General features: G+C 44.0%; 2 long non-coding RNA genes across 4 annotated transcripts; both read right to left on the bottom strand.

The window, feature by feature from the left end:
- Nucleotides 1-207: 207 nt before the first annotated feature.
- LOC120951111 (uncharacterized) lies at nucleotides 208-4,725 on the bottom strand. Of its 2 annotated transcripts, XR_007452056.1 has the most exons (5): nucleotides 3,636-4,725; nucleotides 3,463-3,570; nucleotides 1,480-3,374; nucleotides 1,307-1,414; nucleotides 208-1,218 (listed from the first exon to the last, which is right to left on the bottom strand). It is a non-coding gene; the product is annotated as an uncharacterized LOC120951111 (long non-coding RNA). The 2 variants fall into 2 exon arrangements; XR_007452057.1 differs by lacking the exons at nucleotides 208-1,218; nucleotides 1,307-1,414 and having other exon boundaries at nucleotides 1,426-3,374.
- A 23-nt stretch (nucleotides 4,726-4,748) lies between these two features.
- On the bottom strand, nucleotides 4,749-6,603 carry LOC120957959 (uncharacterized). 2 transcript variants are annotated; one of them, XR_005751997.2, is made up of 4 exons: nucleotides 5,864-6,565; nucleotides 5,718-5,786; nucleotides 5,324-5,624; nucleotides 4,749-5,238 (listed from the first exon to the last, which is right to left on the bottom strand). It is a non-coding gene; the product is annotated as an uncharacterized LOC120957959 (long non-coding RNA). The 2 variants fall into 2 exon arrangements; XR_007452058.1 differs by having other exon boundaries at nucleotides 4,749-5,624; nucleotides 5,864-6,603.
- Between the last annotated feature and the right edge of the window lie 463 nt (nucleotides 6,604-7,066).

The following is a 7,066-nucleotide window of genomic DNA, read 5'->3' as shown; positions in this document are numbered from 1 at the left end:
TGGCAGCTTATTCCCGCGATCTAATTCCCTACCAATACACACAAAAACAACACCTGTCAATCCCCGTCAAACATTGCGAGGGTTGCGAAACATTTCATGTGCTCGAAATCTTATGGTATTTTATAAAATCGTTGATTTTTATTAAAGAGTTATATTTTGTGCGGTAGTATTTGGCGAAAAGATCACTATTAAATTTTTTGTGGATTTTTGAAAACTAAAATGTCAAAATTCAGGTGTTTAGTATGCTACAAATCGCACTATTATACCTGCTCTCGGGGTGCTATAATTATAACTGCTAAAACTAGCCCGTCAAACATTGCGAGGGTTGCTAAACATTTCATGTGCTCGAATTCTTATGGTATTTTATAAAATCGTTGATTTTTATTCAAGAATTATATTTTGTGCGGTAGTATTTGGCGAAAAGATCACTATTAAAATTTTTGTGGATTTTTGAAAACTAAAATGTCAAAATTCAGGTGTTTAGTATGCTACAAATCGCACTGTCCCGCAGTGCAAGTGACAGCGATTTGCGAGGGCGCGCGAGGGCTCGCACGCCATACAAGTTCACTGCTCCAGAGCCCTCGCATTAAAGAGCTTGCGAGCCTTGGAAGTGTCATATGAGCGAGACAGCTGTATGTCAAGTGTATGGCTATCTCTTTCGGGCAAGAAAAAAGCTCCGAAATGCAACGGTGTTGCCCAGCCAACAATTACCGAAGGCGCCCCGTGTAAAAAATTTTTACTTTAAGCTTTCCTTAAGTTTTTACACTAGCAGCAGCTAAAGTAAAAACTTTCAGCACGGCACAAACCGACGCACACATTCAAATGCTTGGATTGCTGGTCCTGCTTACGCATACATTTGTATTTATCCCTCCCCTTATATTTTCGGATTGCTGGTTGTAGCAGTGACGCTTTTTCTTTTTGCTTTATGCACACTTTCGCATGCTATTTATTGGTGTTACTCTTTCCACATGCGTTTTGGCACACTCACACTCTGTATACGGCAGGATGCTTCACCCCTTCCAAATGCTGCGGTTGCTTTCTGTTACCCTTCCTCTCGTTCTTCCTTCTACCCTCTGCGCTAGGATATCCTCGACTGGTGCTGCGCGTGTTCAGCCGGCGCCTGTCTGGAAATGACGTCACGGACTGGTGCTGCGCATGTTTAGCCGTATCCTAGGCGTCATTGAAGTGCGCTCTTCTACGAAAGAGCTGTAATGAAATCTGTTGATGAAAATTAACCAATAATTAATCCATGTTTTTTATAACAAACTAAACAATATTTTGCACATAAGATTGTAGAAACGCTTACCTTTATATTTTAAAACCGGACACCGTTTTCCTTCCATCGATCGTTTTGCGGGATGTTGGCAACCGTCGATTAACATGCACTGTAACCGTCGATTAACGTGCACTGTAACTTTTCAGACGACAAGTGTTAGTTGAATGTATCCATTGAAGCACACACGAGGATAAGAAACTTACCTTAGAAATTTACAAGGATAAATCATTCCATAATTGAAGAAGAAGGAACACGGCACAAAACGTAAACGAGCAAAGTACGGGGCACAAGAAATCACACATCACTCCAACACATCCTTCCACAGTGAAAGTTCTGGACAGACTGAGGATGCCTAACACCCGGATGAGCGCGATAGCAGAAAAATCATGGGAGATCGAGAGAGATGTGTAGTCTCGGTTCAGCGGAATACGCATGCAGATGCATGCGTGTGTGTCACTCGAAGGATGTCGGTTTCCCCTTCTCCCGTTTTTCGTTCATAGGCCACACGATCGGCGTTGTGCCGTCCAAAATCTAGAGAAAGAAGACATGCTCTCTCGCGTTGGCACACAGGACAGTTTTCCAATAGCTTCGGTTTTGCTGGTTGGGTGGTGGACAAAATTTAAATGGCCAAAAATGTTGACCACACACACTCTCTCTCCCGGTGTCTTCCCCTGTCCTCTCTTCCTTCAGGCCCCTTCCTCTTATTTGTGCGCGCCGCTCGCTTGTGTGCGATAGCTCATCAGCTGATACTGGTATATGGTAGGGTTGTAGTTGTATCTCTGAATTGGCGATTGGTTCATATATATGTAGTGTATTTGGTTTTACCTGTGACCTTGACGATGCGAAAGCCGGTCAATTCTGGTGTTGAAGCAATATTTGTGCTATGCTGGTGGTTGCCGTTCCGTGCCGTTTCTGATGTGGCCATTTGATCGCCATGAGGATCAACGGTTATGAAGACAATTTCAAACGAGCGAAAGTGAAGGAATAATTCCGTACAGGAAATTTGATTTTTTTATCAAGTGTGATACTCCAATGTTGATCTCAACCCGATGTAAGCTGGTTTTAACGGCCATATGAGATAATGTACTCATGTGTTAAAAAAATGTCGCATTTTTTTCTTTGATGATTTTCCCGAAAATTGACCCATAATTCAATACGATTTGACTATTTTCATTGATTCCTCATACAACGCATGGAAAGAGGTAAACTGGCTTCGCCAATTCATTCATCTCCGCTCCCAACCATTCATCACCCGAACCACCCACAATCTCATCATTCCATCCACATGCAACGACATTTCCTTCTTCTTTAACAGCAAAGGTCTCAACCGAAGCTTCTACAGACTGCTGCTTTCCATCTTCCTGTTTCTTCTTCTTCTATTTGCCGTATCCATCTACCTGGTCATGCCAGCCAATGCAAGCTTTAGCGTCTGTTTTTAGTACCACACACCCGGCTGGCCAGTCCTTACTACGAGGGGACCGTCTATATGAGACTTGAACCTATGACGGACCTGATATTATCATCCTTTATGTATCCAGTGGCGGATCTAACGGTAGGCGGACTAGGCGGTCGCCTCCCAGCCAACAATTACCGAAGGCGCCCCGTGTAAAAAATTTTTACTTTAAGCTTTCCTTAAGTTTTTACACTAGCAGCAGCTAAAGTAAAAACTTTCAGCACGGCACAAACCGACGCACACATTCAAATGCTTGGATTGCTGGTCCTGCTTACGCATACATTTGTATTTATCCCTCCCCTTATATTTTCGGATTGCTGGTTGTAGCAGTGACGCTTTTTCTTTTTGCTTTATGCACACTTTCGCATGCTATTTATTGGTGTTACTCTTTCCACATGCGTTTTGGCACACTCACACTCTGTATACGGCAGGATGCTTCACCCCTTCCAAATGCTGCGGTTGCTTTCTGTTACCCTTCCTCTCGTTCTTCCTTCTACCCTCTGCGCTAGGATATCCTCGACTGGTGCTGCGCGTGTTCAGCCGGCGCCTGTCTGGAAATGACGTCACGGACTGGTGCTGCGCATGTTTAGCCGTATCCTAGGCGTCATTGAAGTGCGCTCTTCTACGAAAGAGCTGTAATGAAATCTGTTGATGAAAATTAACCAATAATTAATCCATGTTTTTTATAACAAACTAAACAATATTTTGCACATAAGATTGTAGAAACGCTTACCTTTATATTTTAAAACCGGACACCGTTTTCCTTCCATCGATCGTTTTGCGGGATGTTGGCAACCGTCGATTAACATGCACTGTAACCGTCGATTAACGTGCACTGTAACTTTTCAGACGACAAGTGTTAGTTGAATGTATCCATTGAAGCACACACGAGGATAAGAAACTTACCTTAGAAATTTACAAGGATAAATCATTCCATAATTGAAGAAGAAGGAACACGGCACAAAACGTAAACGAGCAAAGTACGGGGCACAAGAAATCACACATCACTCCAACACATCCTTCCACAGTGAAAGTTCTGGACAGACTGAGGATGCCTAACACCCGGATGAGCGCGATAGCAGAAAAATCATGGGAGATCGAGAGAGATGTGTAGTCTCGGTTCAGCGGAATACGCATGCAGATGCATGCGTGTGTGTCACTCGAAGGATGTCGGTTTCCCCTTCTCCCGTTTTTCGTTCATAGGCCACACGATCGGCGTTGTGCCGTCCAAAATCTAGAGAAAGAAGACATGCTCTCTCGCGTTGGCACACAGGACAGTTTTCCAATAGCTTCGGTTTTGCTGGTTGGGCTGGTGCCCCGCCGATTAAGGGGCCCCGTAGATCGCCATTCTATAGTATGCCGTATGGACAGAGTGCTAGCGACAAGGGCCCCCGAGGCTGGCGAATCAATTTTAGAGCCTGTGACTGATGATCGGGGGCCTCAACTCGTCTTACCGCCTAGTGCCCCGATACCCTTAATCCGCCACTGTATGTATCCTTTATTTACAACCCTTAAATCTGAAATGCATCCAGTTCATTTTTCTTTCCGTGTCCGCATAAAAATAACTGCTCAAAATAATAATAAAGGATGATCTGCGCACATCCTTTTGAACGTGTCACCAACTGATAATAAAACGTTAGAAACGGACTCTCTCACCCGCAGGTACCCATCTTCTACCATCTGCTACACATTATTTGACACACCATAAACAGCTTCCTTTAGTCTGTCCTTGCGAACGTCTAAGGGCTGGATCGTTCAGTACCAGGGGTATGACATGGCCTACCCATCGCGAGTATGGTGCGCTACAAGTTGGTGGATCTGGTACCAGCTTAATTCAATGTAATGATGGCAGCATCCTTGCTGTTGGGATTGTAAAACACAAGACGAGGCAAAACGACTTGCCCAATCGAAATGCAGTCCGCAAACATCCAGACAAAATCAACTAGTGAACGTGCATAGGAACCTTCTAACAAACTAAATATATGTCATCATGTTTATTCCCTCTTTAGAAATGCGTAGTGATTTATGAGAATATAAACTAGATTTATTTATGTTAAATGATGTGTAAAAGCCGCACATACAAGTTTAGGCCCTAAGTAGTCACACAAATGTAGGATTGGTTTAAGCGTCTAGCAGGGAAATGTTATAGACTAGAGAAGGATTGAGTAGCAATTTAACCTGCGAGCGGGGGGTGGGTTCCATTTTTGGGGCCCCTCAAGACCACGGGGCAAAATTAGCGCTTATTCCGCCCCTTCACACACACGCGCATTTCAAAACACTTTACTTAAAAATAGGCATATCAATTTATGCCTTAAAGCGCACTTAAGATTAAACTTAACTCGTTTACATCAAGTTTTTTTTTCCAATTAACACTATACCACTATTAATGTAATGTCGTGTAGATGTGCGGAAGTGGATTCACGATAACAATTTGCCACTGGAGATGAGTGTTTGTCGCCTTTCCGGGGTTATTCAGTGACATGTTGGTGCCACGATGAAATCGATACACCTGAGGGAATATAAAACATTTGTTTTAGAGAGAAGATAAAACAACATATCTAGATGTAGCGATAGTGCATCTAGTAGGAACTCACTCGTGGGGTTTTTTTCTCCTGCCAGGAAATTCTACCGCAATCAGTAGTGCGGTCGGTTCGGTCCTGATGCTGCTGCAGCTATTGTGAGGCAGAGGATAATGATCCGAAGGGTTGAATTCCTGCCCCGAACGTTATTAACGAGCGCGCTCGACACCGTCTCACGGCGCAATCGGGGCACCCGGTGCCGGCTGGGCTTCTAGCGTGATGTGCTGGTAGAGCCCGACTCGTCGCCGTACAGCTTCCGGAGGATGTTCTTAAATGGTTCCTCGTAAGCCCACGTTCCAGGATAGAGGAAAATTGGCTGCAAAAAAGGAATAAACACCATGATTAGCATCCTAGTCGGTAGTTTCGCCAAACAATCTTCTTCTTCTTTCGTGGCCCACTTACAACTTACCGAATCATATACAACGCAACGTACAATCGCAAACACCTGCGGCAGGCCCATATCGTTTCTTCATTATATCTGCAAATTAAAAGATTTGTCGATTTGTCTGTTCAAAAAGTGTTTCTTTATCATGATAATCGCTGGATAACACTTACCCGCTGTCTTGTGCTGTGTTGTTCACCACACCACTTTCCTACACCGGTACATGCACGTAACGCTTCCGACGGAGCCAGCATGCATTGGGCAGGACTTCTACTACTTACTTTTGCTAAAATGGCACTTACTTACGTTAAATTAAGAACTAAATAATTAAAAAACTTACCGCACTTGATCAGCCAACAACACTGTTTACGTTTTTTTTACACATACAACCTAACTTCTACAGTGACAGCAGCCGCAGAGCACCAACACAACGAAAGGTGTCAGGCAAGACGTCAGACGATCTTAGGCGAGGGGTAGGAAGGAGATCGGTGGTGACCCGCCATGCAATTGACAGCGATTTGCGAGGGCGCGCGAGGGCTCGCACGCCATACAAGTTCACCGCCCCAGAGCCCTCGCATTAAAGAGCTTGCGAGCCTTGGTAGCTTTTTCACCCCTAGTTTTAGCAGTTATAGTTTAGTCTCGTAGTACAGTCGTCAACTCGTACGACTTAACAACATGCCCGTCATGGGTTCAATCCCCAAATAGACCGCGCCGCCATACGTAGGACTGACTATCCTGCTATGGGGGGGAATCAATTAGTCACTGAAAGCCAAGCCCACAAGTGGGTACATGCAGGCCTTGACCGACATCGGTTGTTGAGCCAAAGAAGAAGAAGAAGCTTGAATGCAGTTTCTCCGCGTCGATGTTTTAAATTTGTTTCGAAAAAGTTGTCCATTCCATTTACATTCCAAATATGTGAATCGTGATTGGCTCCTCCGAATTTGGCATTCACATACCGAATTTTCATAAGATGGTCGCAAATCTACCGGTACGAAGAGAAATTATATTGAAGTACACAACATAAGACAAAAAAACTGAAGGCTTTACTTACAATCATTGCGTTTAGGCTGTAATAGCCCTAAACCGGTGATATAATATAACCTAACCTTCCGGTTATAATGCTCATCGTAATCGCAGAGCAGCAGCCAAAATTTCATTTGGCTTAAGCCCCTTTCCCTTAACCGGTGGGAACTTGGGATCGATCTCCACAAGAATGTCAAGGAAAATTTCCTTCGACGCACGAAATTTTTTCTTAAATCTGAAAAGAACAACCACACATGTTTAACACGGTTTGCACAAACGAGCCGCATGCTTAACTCACGCTTGGTTAGAAAGCTGTAACGGATCGAAAACACTTCGAAGCAGTCGGCGCTGTT

Source organism: Anopheles coluzzii, chromosome 2 (assembly GCF_943734685.1).
Source record: "Anopheles coluzzii chromosome 2, AcolN3, whole genome shotgun sequence".
NCBI lineage: Eukaryota > Metazoa > Arthropoda > Insecta > Diptera > Culicidae > Anopheles > Anopheles coluzzii.
The sequence above is the reverse complement of the archived record's forward strand: the minus strand, read 5'-3'. Positions and strand labels throughout refer to the sequence as shown.